The sequence below is a fragment of the Pseudophryne corroboree genome, unplaced genomic scaffold, assembly GCF_028390025.1.
Source record: "Pseudophryne corroboree isolate aPseCor3 unplaced genomic scaffold, aPseCor3.hap2 scaffold_493, whole genome shotgun sequence".
NCBI lineage: Eukaryota > Metazoa > Chordata > Amphibia > Anura > Myobatrachidae > Pseudophryne > Pseudophryne corroboree.
This window is the reverse complement of record NW_026970100.1, coordinates 372,676-386,200: the sequence shown is the minus strand read 5'-3', so window position 1 is coordinate 386,200 and position 13,525 is coordinate 372,676. Positions and strand designations below refer to the sequence as shown.

General features: G+C 41.5%; 4 non-coding genes across 4 annotated transcripts; all 4 read left to right on the top strand.

Moving 5' to 3' along the window:
* Window positions 1-9,697: 9,697 nt before the first annotated feature.
* LOC135029917 (U1 spliceosomal RNA) lies at window positions 9,698-9,861 on the top strand. Its single transcript, XR_010225989.1, has one exon. It is a non-coding gene; the product is annotated as a U1 spliceosomal RNA (small nuclear RNA).
* Window positions 9,862-10,013: 152 nt separating this feature from the next.
* LOC135029866 (U1 spliceosomal RNA) lies at window positions 10,014-10,176 on the top strand. Its single transcript, XR_010225948.1, has one exon. It is a non-coding gene; the product is annotated as a U1 spliceosomal RNA (small nuclear RNA).
* Window positions 10,177-10,850: 674 nt separating this feature from the next.
* On the top strand, window positions 10,851-11,014 carry LOC135029943 (U1 spliceosomal RNA). The gene has a single exon (XR_010226015.1). It is a non-coding gene; the product is annotated as a U1 spliceosomal RNA (small nuclear RNA).
* A 151-nt stretch (window positions 11,015-11,165) lies between these two features.
* Window positions 11,166-11,329, top strand: LOC135029772 (U1 spliceosomal RNA). Its single transcript, XR_010225866.1, has one exon. It is a non-coding gene; the product is annotated as a U1 spliceosomal RNA (small nuclear RNA).
* The last annotated feature ends 2,196 nt before the right edge of the window (window positions 11,330-13,525 follow it).

Here is a 13,525-nt window from a genome sequence, read left to right as displayed (position 1 = left end):
AATCTAACTCTGATTACATCAGAGTAGGCCAGGTACCCTACACTATAAGAGAGGGTTTGAAATTTTGACTTGTCTACTTAAATATCACCAAAATCTGATCACAAGGTCAATTACGTCCCTGGGTGGGATTGAACCACCAACTTTTTGGTTAATAGCCGTACACACTAACTGATTGCGCTACAGCGACACTTTGCAAAAGTACATACTGACAAAGGCTAATAAGCATTCATCTAGAACGTTTCCTAGAAAAACTTTAAATAGTCAATAATCTGGAGAGTTTTTGTAAGATGTTTCTTCCATCAACCAATGAAGAAACACATTGGTACTTTCCCATGATGAGTGAGTGCTTCAGGATCTCTTGCACTTACATGTGCAGCAGAGTACTGCAATTGAAGCATGCTGGGCCCCTTAACCCAGAGGTAGGCAGATTGAAACTATCCTCTGCTATATGCATTTTTTTTTTTGTTAATTAAAGTAATCCAAAACTGGGATTGATATTTTTGCTCTTTTATTTTTACTTAAAGTACAATAACTTTTACCATTTTAATTTGTTTTAATAGTATATTGACAGTATTGTTTTCTTTCAAAAATCCACTTAATTTTCTTTACCCTATTATTAAAATGGTAATTGACAAAAACAAACTACATTGTCACCAGAAGAGCAATACAAAATGTACAAGTGATATATTAAAATCATCTTTCCAGCTTGAATTTCAATGATGCATTGGGGCAACGATTTTGTGAGAAACATCTTCACCCTTAAATAAAGATTTTCTTAATTCCTTACCTGTGTGCTAATTAGATATCACCTTGTTTTCACATTAAACAGACTTCCACATGAGAAAGCAGCAAGGATGCAGTGGCGTTAATGTTTCCTGGTGTCAACCTGTATTATTTCAGTAGATATTGAAATGAGGATGCATCTTGCTGCCTTTCCAATGAAGCAAGTTTAATTTAGTAATAGGTGAAAAACCATCCCTACAAAGATGTTAATCAGATACTTGGCTTTGTGGACACTTTTCAGAGAACAAATTTGTTAGCATAAAAATAAAGCCAGAAAATGAAGAGCTGTTTAATCACTCAATTGGATTTTTTTGCCAGCATATTTCTTTTTCTCTGCAAACCACTGCTAAATTGTGCTTCCTAGCTGTTTTTATAAAATCACTGAATCAAATCTAACTCTGATTACATCAGAGAAGGCCAGGTACCCTACACCATAACAGGGGTTTTTGAAATTTTGACTTGTCTACTTAAAGATCACCAAAATCTGATAACAAGGTCAATTACATCCCTGGGTGGGATTGAACCACCAACCTTTTGGTTAATAGCCGTACACACTAACTGATTGCGCCACAGCGACACTTTGCAAAAGTACATACTGACAAAGGCTAATAAGCATTCATCTAGAACGTTTCCTAGAAAAACTTTAAATAGTCAATAATCTGGAGAGTTTTTGTAAGATGTTTCTTCCATCAACCAATGAAGAAACACATTGGTACTTTCCCATGATGAGTGAGTGCTTCAGGATCTCTTGCAATTACATGTGCAGCAGAGTACTGTAATGGAAGCATGCTGGGTCCATAGCCCAGAGGTAAGCAGATTGAAACTATCCTCTGCTAAATGCATTTTTTTTTGTTAATTCAAGTAATCCAAAACTGGGATTGATATTTTTGCTCTTTTATTTTTACTTAAAGTACAATAACTTTTACCATTTTCATTTGTTTTAGTGCAAATGGCATATCAGCAGTCAGCACTAACTGGTGACATGCCATTTGTACAAGTAAGCCATGTGTGACTAATATATAAACATGCTTTATTAAATAACACCTCAAACTATCATACCCAGGATTCAAACCTATAACCTGTTGAATTTTAATCAAACACCCTACCCATGGAGCTACTTGATCCTACATCTTTTCTAACCTCCAAAAACAGATTCAGTTGCATTTTCCAGCGTGTTTTGTTTGCGCCTTTGCAAATGTCTTACATCGACAAACTTATTTAGTACTATTTTGCAAATAGGGTTACATTGTCGCAACATTGTGTTCCCTAATTGCTTGATTTTTTAAATGCAACAATTGATAAAGACACCTGTTAATTGCTCTGTGGAGTCTTATTTTGTGTTTTGTGTTTAGTCTTTAGATCTGAATTTGAATGTACTTGTGAACTAACTTAATTTCCTACTTCTAAATTCATTCCTAAATTCACTACTTACATGAATCCTGTAGTTGGGCATTTTGGGACTTCGATTGTGGGCATTGTTTTGTGTCCAGACCAGCAGCAGGTGGTGTGCATTTGCTGGAAAGGCATCGAAGACCTCCGATATGCTGCATCTCCTGATGTGTGTCTCCCTCAAGTGGCTGTCAGCAAATGCCTGCTAGACACCCCATTCCAAGCTGATTGTGACATCATGGAACATGCATCATAGAACAGGCATGCTAAAACATGGGTCTTCAACCTGCGACCCTCCAGCTGCTGTGGAACTATACATCCCAGCATGCCCTGCCTCAGTTTTAGCATACCTTAATAGCAAAACTGTGGCAGGGCATGCTGGGATGTGTAGTTTCACAGAAGCTGGAGGGCCACAGGATGAAGACCCATGTGCTAGAGCCAAGCCGCAGGTACATTGAATGCTAGCAAGCTGAATATTTAAATCCTTTTTGTTCCACAGCATTCCAATGCGGAAGATTCCATGGAACCAGAGATCCTTCCATTGAGAAGGACATGCTGCCTGGATGATTACACTGTGCAAATTAAATCACGGAGCCAGTTGGCTTGTGGGTGGCTCTGGTGACTGGGTGGTTGGGTGGGTGGTGTGTCGGAAGTGGAGCGCATGCAAATGATTGTGTATCATCCAGCTAGTGAGAGAGAAAACTCATGCAGGAGTGTGCCTGCTTGTCAGTGGGTTATGCACCTTGCCAGACGTTAAATCTACATAGAGCAGCTGGAGGGGACAAGAGCAGGTTTGCAAAATATAGATAGAAGAGCATATATGCTGGCGCATTCTCCATGATTGTGTCAGCTTATGTTTTGGTGCACTGCACTTTCCTCCACTAAGTTTTAGCCATTTTTGTTAAGCTCAAGTGTAGTTTCTTCTCGGCCTTTTGGCTGTGATCTTGTATCGTGGTTGAAGGGTCTGCTGGAGGGAGGGATTGTTTTCTTCATTGGCGAAAGACCAAAGATATTCCAGGATGGAAGGCTTGGGAACACTATCTGTTTTTCAGTTGTGGAAGAGCACAGAGGTCGGATTGGACTACATTCTATAGTAAAGGATATCTTTCTATTTATTGACCCTCCCCTTATATGTGTCTGTGTTACAATAAAGCTTCGGTTTTGTGAATCCCTCACCCTCTTACACTCCACACCCATAGCCTTATTAACTGTTGTATTATTGTATAGTTTAAATGTATAGTGCAGTTCATGATTTATAGTGTAGACTGGCCTGTGCTGTAGTTCTTGAACTGTACTATACCGTCAGCATTTGTATTGTGTTTTGGCTGTGCTGCAACACTGTATTTATGTGTGCAATGTTTATGTATGTTTTTTTTTATGTCAATAAAGACTGCTTTTTCAAGCCAATATCTGAAAACAATCAATGTTTATCTTTGATGGCAATAAAAGTGGTATGATATTTGATGCTTTTGAAATCCAATATCTGATATGTCCCCTATCTGGGAACCATATATTAAATGGCTTTTCAGAAAAGGGAGATGGGAGAAGAGCTTTCAGTACTTGTAGGACCGATGCACATAAAGAAGCAAAAAAACATACATAAACATTACACACATAAGTACCGCGTTGCGGCACAGCCAAAACACAATAGAAATGCTGACGGTATAGTACAGTTCAAGAACTACAGCACAGGCCAGCCTACACTATAAATCATGAACTGCACTATACATTTAAACTGTACAATAATACAACAGTTAATAAGGCTATGGGTGTGGAGTGTAAGAGGGTGAGGGAATCACAAGCCCGAAGCTTTATTGAAAGACTGACACATATAAGGGGAGGATTAATACATAGAAAGACATCCTTTACTATAGAATGTAGTTCAATCCGGTCTTTCAACTCTTCCACAATTGAAAAACGGATAGTGTTCCCAAGCCTTCCATCCTGGAATATCTTTGGTCTTTCGCCAATGAAGAAAGCAATCCCTCCCTCCAGCAGACCCTTCAACCACAATACAAGATCACAGCCAAAAGGCCGAGAAGCAACTACACTTGAGCTTAACAAAAATGGCTAAAACTTAGTGGAGGAAAGTGCAGTGCACCAAAACATAAGCTGACACAATCATGGAGAATGCGCCAGCATATATGCTCTTCTATCTATATTTTGCAAACCTGCTCTTGTCCCCTCCAGCTGCTCTATGTAGCTTTAACGTCTGGCAAGGTGCATAACCCACTGACAAGCAGGCACACTCCTGCATGAGTTTTCACTCTCACTAGCTGGATGATACACAATCATTTGCATGTGCTCCACCTCCGACACACCACCCACCCAACCACCCAGTCACCAGAGCCACCCACAAACCAACTGGCTCCGTGATTTAATTTGCACAGTGTAGTCATCCAGGCAGCATGTCCTTCTCAATGGAAGGATCTCTGGTTCCATGGAATCTTCCGCATTGGAATGCTGCGGAACAAAAAGGATTTAAATATTCAGCTTGCTAGCATTCAATGTACCTGCGGCTTGGCTCTAGCACATGGGTCTTCATCCTGTGGCCCTCCAGCTGCTGTGAAACTACACATCCCAGCATGCCCTGCCACAGTTTTGCTATAAGGTATGCTAAAACTAAGGCAGGGCATGCTGGGATGTGTAGTTCCACAGCAGTTGGAGGGTCGCAGGTTGAAGACCCATGTTTTAGCATGCCTGTTCTATGATGCATGTTCCGTGATGTCACAATCAGCTTGGAATGGGGTGTCTAGCAGGCATTTGCTGACAGCGCAACACGAAAAAAGAATGTGTGTGTCTGGCGCTTTTTCCCAACTGTAGCCTCTTAACATAGAGAACAACCCAAAGTAGGCTGCCTACACAAAATGGACCTGGAAATCCACTAAACATCAAATGTGTACCTAAAAAAAAATATGAGTGAAGGCGCACAATATGATAACCGACTGCTTCTTTGATACAATTTATCTAGTTTATTAAAATTACTGATTAAAAATCAATCTTATATAGACAGTAAGGCAAATTCATTAGCCAATAAATTTCATATTACCATAAAACAATAATTAAAACAATTACTCTATGAGCAAGCAAGTGTAAACTCCACACAGATTGCACTTTGATTCATATAGCTCCTTTAGAAAGCTTGCCACAGTTTTGCTATTAAGGTATGCTAAAACTGAGGCAGGGCATGCTGGGATGTATAGTTCCACAGCAGCTGGAGGGTCGCAGGTTGAAGACCCATGTTTTAGCATGCCTGTTCTATGATGCATGTTCCATGATGTCACAATCAGCTTGGAATGGGGTGTCTAGCAGGCATTTGCTGACAGCCACTTGAGGGAGACACACATCAGGAGATGCAGCATATCGGAGGTCTTCGATGCCTTTCCAGCAAATGCACACCACCTGCTGCTGGTCTGGACACAAAACAATGCCCACAATCGAAGTCCCAAAATGCCCAACTACAGGATTCATGTAAGTAGTGAATTTAGGAATGAATTTAGAAGTAGGAAATTAAGTTAGTTCACAAGTACATTCAAATTCAGATCTAAAGTCTAGGTAGGCCTCACGTCCTGGCAGCCGCCAGCATTTAAAAATGCCTTGATTAGAGGTACGGAATTAAATGTAGATAAGAAGTAGACACAAAATAAGACTCCGCAGAGCAGTTATCAGGTGTTTTTATCAATTGTTGCATTTAAAAAATCAAGCAATTAGGGAACACAATGTTGCAACAATGTAACCCTATTTGCAAAATAGTACTAAATAAGTTTGTCGATGTAAGACATTTGCAAAGGCGCATCCAAAACACGCTGGAAAATGCAACTGAATCTGTGTTTGGAGGCTAGAATAGGAAATGTGCATCGGTCCTACAAGTACTGAAAGCTCTTCTCCCATCTCCCTTTTCTGAAAAGCCATTTAATATATGGTTCCCAGATAGGGGACATATCAGATATTGCCTTTCAAAAGCAGCAAATATCATACCACTTCTATTGCCATCAAAGATAAACATTGATTGTTTTCAGATATTGGATTGAAAAAGCAGTCTTTATTGACATAAAGAAGCCATAAAACATACATAAACATTACACACATAAGTACTGTGTTGCAGCACAGCCAAAACACAATACAAATGCTGTCGGTATAGTACAGTTCAAGAACTACAGCACAGGTCAGCCTACACTATAAATCATGAACTGCACTATACATTTAAACAATACAATAGTTAATAAGGCTATGGGTGTGGAGTGTAAGAGGGTGACGGAATCACAAGCCCAAAGCTTTATTGAAAGACAGACACATATAAAGGGAGGATTAATAAATACAAAGATACCCTTTACTATAGAATGTAGTCCAATCCGGTCTTTCAACTCTTCCACAACTGAAAAACGGATAGTGTTCCCAAGCCTTCCATCCTGGAATATCTTCAGTCTCTCGCCAATGAAGAAAACAATCCCTCCAGCAGACTCTTCAACCACAATACAATATCACAGCCAAAAGAGCGAGAAGCAACTACACTTGCGTTTAAACAAAATGGCTAAAACTTAGTGGAGGAAAGTGCAGTGCACCAAAACATAAGCTGACACAATCATGGAGAATGCGCCAGCATATATGCTCTTCTGTCTATATTTTCCAAACCTGCTCTTGTCCCCTCCAGTTGCTCCATGTAGATTTGACGTCTGGCAAGGTGCATAACTCACTGACAAGCAGGCACACTCCTGCATGAGTTTTCTCTCTCACTAGCTGGATGATACACATTCATTTGCATGTGCTCCACCTCCGACACACCGCCCACCTAACCACCCAGTAACCAGAGCCACCCACAAGCCAACTGGCTCCGTGATTTAATTTGCACAGTGCAGTCATCCAGGCAGCATGTCCTTCTCAATGGAATAATCTCTGGTTCCATGGAATCTTCCACATTGGAATGCTGCGGAACAAAAAGGATTTAAACGTTCAGCTTGCTAGCATTCAATGTACCTGCGGTTTGGTTCTAGCACATGGGTCTTCATCCTGTGGCCCTCCAGCTGCTGTGAAACTACACATCCCAGCATGCCCTGCCACAGTTTTGCTATTAAGGTATGCTAAAACTGAGGCAGGGCATGCTGGGATATGTAGTTCCACAGCAGCTGGAGGGTCGCAGGTTGAAGACCCATGTTCTAGCATGCCTGTTCTATGATGCATGTTCCGTGATGTCACAATCAGCTTGGAATGGGGTGTCTAGCATGCATTTGCTGACTGCCACTTGAGGCAGACACACATCAGGAGATGCAGCATATCGGAGGTCTTCGATGCCTTTCCAGCAAATGCACACCACCAGCTGCTGGTCTGGACACAAAACAATGCCCACAATTGAAGGCTCAAAATGCCCAACTACAGGATTAATGTAAGTAGTGAATTTAGGAATGAGTTTAGAAGTAGGAAATTAAGTTAGTTCACAAGTACATTCAAATTCAGATCTAAAGACTAGGTAGGCCTCACGTCCTGGCAGCACCCAGCATTTAAAAATGCCTTGATTATAGGTAGGGAATTAAATGTAGATAAGAAGTAGACACAAAAGAAGACTCCACAGAGCAATTATCAGGTGTCTTTATCAATTTTTGCATTTAAAAAATCAAGCAATTAGGGAACACAATGTTGCGACAATGTAACCCTATTTGCAAAATAGTACTAAATAAGTTTGTCGATGTAAGACATTTGCAAAGGCGCAAACAAAACACGCTGGAAAATGCAACTGAATCTGTTTTTGGAGGTTAGAATAGATGCAGGATCAAGTAGCTCAATGGGTAGGGTGTTTGATTAGAATTTAACAGGTTATAGGTTTGAATCCTGGGTATGATAGTTTGAGGTGTTATTTAATAAAGTATGTTTATATATTAGTCACACATGGCTTACTTGTACAAATGGCACGTCACCAGTTAGTGCTGACTGCTGATATGCCATTTACACAAACATGCCATGTGTGACTGTATATGCATTTAAGGAGGGCACCCCTGCAATACCACAAACCATTGAGTGTCAAGTATACTAGATATATCTTCATATCTCATGTGCTTTCTCTGAGATCAATCTTGTTATGCCCCTTCCCCACAAGGCATGCGCCTTTTGTCCATATTGCAAAAATGGGGGGGAGGGCATATAATTCTCTGTCACAGGGCACCAAAAAGTCTAGTTATGGCTCTGGTATGCATTATGTAATCTGGCAGACCATCTCTCCAACACTGGCTGGTTGGAATAGAAATCCGGTTATCTATGTGAGCAAATGACCATCAACGATTTACTCTCAAACACTAAAAAATGGACAAAAATGGTCCCCTAAACAAATTGGTTAAATTTTGGGTTTAACCAATTTGTGTAATGACCATTTTTGACCACTTTTCTAGTGTTTGGGAGCAAATGGTTAATTGACATTTGCTCCTATACATTACCAGATTTTCATTCCATCCATCCAGACTGGATAGATAGCCTGACAGATAATTGTGTAGTGTACGCCCAGGATAACTGTTAGTCATGCTTTATTTTATGGCGGCACATAAATGGGTGGACAGATCCAGGGCAAGCACTGCCCACTCATGCATAGTTGTCAACTGATGTGAAGTTCCAGGGGGCAATCTCAGTTATAAAGAGAAGTATCTGGAAATTGTCCCTAGTTAAAAAAAAAAAAATTTGATCAACTCCATTTATTTAGTATGATATCCCAGGTGATAAGATGCCGGCAGTCAGAACAACATACTTTATTAAATAACACATCTCAAACTACCATACCCAGGATTCAAACCTATAACCTGTTGAATTCTAATCAAACACCCTACCTATTGAGCTATTTGATCCTGCATAAAAATTGTGAACATTATATGAAGCTATTGGTACTTTGCAAAAAAAAAGAATCAGCATTACAATGCAGCAGATCCATGCAGTTTGCAGCCACACACTACATGTATCTGCTCAGCCACAATGCTGATTATTTCTTCACAAAGTACAAGGTGAGCTCCAAACAGAATTCTCTAGCTTAGAATTATACCTTTCTTTGCCAAACCTAGAAGTCGGGCCCCCCACCCTGGGATCCCCCAGAGGGAGGCCTGCACCGTCATGCGGCAGGCTTGTCCGTTTTGGAAGCAGGCTGATGGGCAGCCCAGGATTGCTTCAGTCTGGGCTTGGCAGGTCTGGAAACATGAGCTTGCTTTGGGTATGCCTGACCTTGGGTACGCTTTACCTGGAGGATGAAAGGGCCAAGAAAAGTACTTTTAGCCTTCTGCGTGGTAGGAGTCATACTAGGTAGGCAAGCTGTTTTAGCAGTAGCCAGATCAGCTACAATCTTATTGAGGTCTTCTCCAAAAGGAGATTCAACTGAGGCAGCACAAGGGAACTCTCATCTGGGGACAACAACTGCAGGGAGAACACATATTTTCAGATGAACATGGTAGGGCAGAAGGCTGCCTAATACTGAAGCACCCCCAAACAACAAATCAAATGCAACTTACTTGACAGAGATGTGCCTGAGCAAGGGCCCTCCCCAGCCCTAGCCCAAATCATACTTATTTTGCATAGGAGATACCATGGTCATGAAGATTGTTCTCCCAGGGTTAGGTTCATTCATTGCATTCTGGGTATGCTGACCCCTGTGATTTCCCCAAATGTGGGAAACTCGACTGCATTATTTGTGGTAGTGGGGGACTGTGTTTGTGCTTTCCTCTGGTCAGCTCTGGTAAAAGTCAGATTTCTTTGTCTCAGATCTTCCTCTAGCCTTGTTCTTCTTTCGAGAGTTCCCTTGTGCTGCCTCAGTTGGATCTCCTTCACTTGACAGGGGGGTGCCCGAGCAGCGACCCTCCCCAGCTCTAGCCCAACTCCTACTTAGTTGCCAGGTGAGATACTATGATCATGAAGTTGCTTCTCCCAGGGCAAGGCTCACCCATTGCACTCTGGGTGTGCTGCCCCTGCGATTTCCCCAAATGTGGGAAACTTGACTGCATAATTTGAGTTTTCCCTGGTCGGCTCTCATGTAATTCAGATCTCTTTGTCTCAGGTCTCTCTCCAGCCTAGTTTGCTGTCTGGTTCCACTTCTTTTTTCTTGAGCCCCTCCCTTCTATACCCTTGTGCACTATCCTGACTTCTCCTCCCGTCTGCTTACTTTATGCTTCCCAATGCACAATGCAAACTACGGGTAGTGCTGCAGGGCCCACACCCTTTTACTTGCTTTACAGAGCAGCTCTGGAGCTGTTACAGTGCCCAGCTGCTGCAAGAAATCAGCTTGAATGCTTCAGGGGCTGGGGAATGGCCAACATGAGCCCCACACCGAAGGAGGGTGGGTGTGCTTAATGCGAACTAGGGGTCATCCAAGCACCACAAAAGGCCTCCATGCCCTGCACGCTCCTTTTCTCTTTTCATATGCAGACGAGGGTTGAAGCCAACTTTGACCCACTGCTTGGATGACATCACCATATTCAAATCCATCTGCTGCAGGCCATCCCCCAGGAATGCTTGCACTAGTTGTTGCATTTGGTTTGTTGTTTGGGGGTGCTTCAGTATTAGGCAGCCTTCTGCCACCCCATGTTCATCTGAAAATATGTGTTCTCCCTGCAGTTGTTGTCCCCAGATGAGAGTTCCCTTGTGCTGCCTCAGTTGAATCTCCTTTACTTGACAGAGATGTGCCTGAGCAGCGGCCCTCCCCAGCCCTATCCCAAATCATACTTATTTTGCATAGGAGATACTATTGTCATGAAGATTGTTCTCCCAGGGTGAGGTTCATTCATTGCATTCTGGGTATGCTGACCCCTGTGATTTCCCCAAATGTGGAAAACTCGACTGCATTATTTGTGGTAGTGGTGGACTGTGTTTGTGCTTTCCTCTGGTCAGCTCTGGTAAAAGTCAGATTTCTTTGTCTCAGATCTTCCTCTAGCCTTGTTCTTCTTTTGAGAGTTCCCTTGTGCTGCCTCAGTTGGATCTCCTTCACTTGAAAGGTAGTGCCCGAGCAGCGACCCTCCCCAGCTCTAGCCCAACTCCTACTAACCTGCCAGGTGAGATACTATGATCATGAAGGTGCTTCTCCCAGGGCAAGGCTCACCCATTGCACTCTGGGTGTGCTGCCCCTTGCGATTTCCCCAAATGTGGGAAACTTGACTGCATAATTTGTGTTTCCCCTGGACGGCTCTCGTATAATTCAGATCTCTTTGTCTCAGGTCTCTCTCCAGCCTAGTATGCTGTCTGTTTCCACTTCTCTTTTCTTGAGCCCATCCCTTCTATAACCTTGTGCACTATCCTGACTTCTCCTCCCGTCTGCTTACTTTGTGCCTTCCAATGCACAATGCAAACTACAGGTAGTGCTGCAGGGCCCACACCCTTTTACTTGCCTTACAGAGCAGCTCTGGAGCTGTTACAGTACCCAGCTGCTGCAAGAAATCAGCTTGAATGCTTTAGGGGCTGGGGCATGGCCAACATGAGCCCCACACCGAAGGAGGGTGGGGGTGTTTATTGCGAACTAGGGGTCATCCAAGCGTCGCAAAAGGCCGCCATGCCCTGCATATCCCTTTTCTCTTTTCATAAGCAGACGAGGGATGAAGCCAACTTTGACCCACTGCTTGGATGACATCACTTGCTGCCTTTCCAATGAAGCAAGTTTAATTTAGTAATAGGTGAAAAACCATCCCTACAAAGGTGTTAATCAGATACTTGGCTTTGTGGACACTTTTCAGAGAACAAATTTGTTAGCATAAAAATAAAGCCAGAAAATGAAGAGCTGTTTAATCACTCAATTGAATTTTTCTGCAAGCGTATTTCTTTTTCTCTGCAACCCACTGCTAAGTTGTGCTTCCTAGCTGTTCTTTTATAAAATCACTTAATCAAATCTAACTCTGATTACATCAGAGAAGGCCAGGTACCCTACACCATAAGAGGGGGTTTGAAATTTTGACTTGTCTACTTAAAGATCACCAAAATCTGATAACAAGGTAAATTACGTCCCTGGGTAGGATTGAACCACCAACCTTTTGGTTAATAACCGAACACGCTAACTGATTGCGCCACAGAGACACATTGCAAAAGCATATACTGACAAAGGCTAATAAGCATTCATCTAGAACGTTTCCTAGAAAAACTTTAAAAAGTCAATAATCTGGAGAGTTTTTGTAAGATGTTTCTTCCATCAACCAATGAAGAAACACATTGGTACTTTCCCATGATGAGTGAGTGCTTCAGGATCTCTTGCACTTACATGTGCAGCAGAGTACTGCAATGGAAGCATGCTGGGCCCATAACCCAGAGGTAGGCAGATTGAAACTATCCTCTGCTATATGCATTTTTTTTTTGTTAATTAAAGTAATCCAAAACTGGGATTGATATTTTTGCTCTTTTATTTTTACTTAAAGTACAATAACTTTTATTATTTTAATTTGTTTTAATAGTATATTGACAGTATTGTTTTCTTTCAAAAATCCACTTAATTTTCTTTACCCTATTATTCAAATGGTAATTGACAAAAACAAACTACATTGTCACCAGAAGAGCAATACAAAATGTACAAGTGATATATTAAAATCATCTTTCCAGCTTGAATTTCAATGATGCATTGGGGCAACGATTTTGTGAGAAACCTCTTCACCCTTAAATAAAGATTTTCTTAATTCCTTACCTGTGTGCTAATTAGATATCACCTTGTTTTCACATTAAACAGACTTCCACATGAGAAAGCAGCAAGGATGCAGTGGCGTTAATGTTTCCTGGTGTCAACCTGTATTATTTCAGTAGATATTGAAATGAGGATGCATCTTGCTGCCTTTCCAATGAAGCATGTTTAATTTAGTAATAGGTGAAAAACCATCCCTACAAAGGTGTTAATCAGATACTTGGCTTTGTGGACTCTTTTCAGAGAACAAATTTGTTAGCATAAAAATAAAGCCAGAAAATGAAGAGCTGTTTAATCACTCAATTGGATTTTTCTGCCAGCATATTTCTTTTTCTCTGCAACCCACTGCTAAATTGTGCTTCCTAGCTGTTTTTTTTATAAAATCACTTAATCAAATCTAACTGATTACATCAGAGTAGGCCAGGTACCCTACACCATAAGAGAGGGTTTGAAATTTTGACTTGTCTACTTAAATATCACCAAAATCTGATCACAAGGTCAATTACGTCCCTGGGTGGGATTGAACCACCAACTTTTTGGTTAATAGCCGTACACACTAACTGATTGCGCTACAGCGACACTTTGTGAAAGTACATACTGACAAAGGCTAATAAGCATTCATCTAGAACGTTTCCTAGAAAAACTTTAAATAGTCAATAATCTGGAGAGTTTTTGTAAGATGTTTCTTCCATCAACCAATGAAGAAACACATTGGTACTTTCCCATGATGAGTGAGTGCTT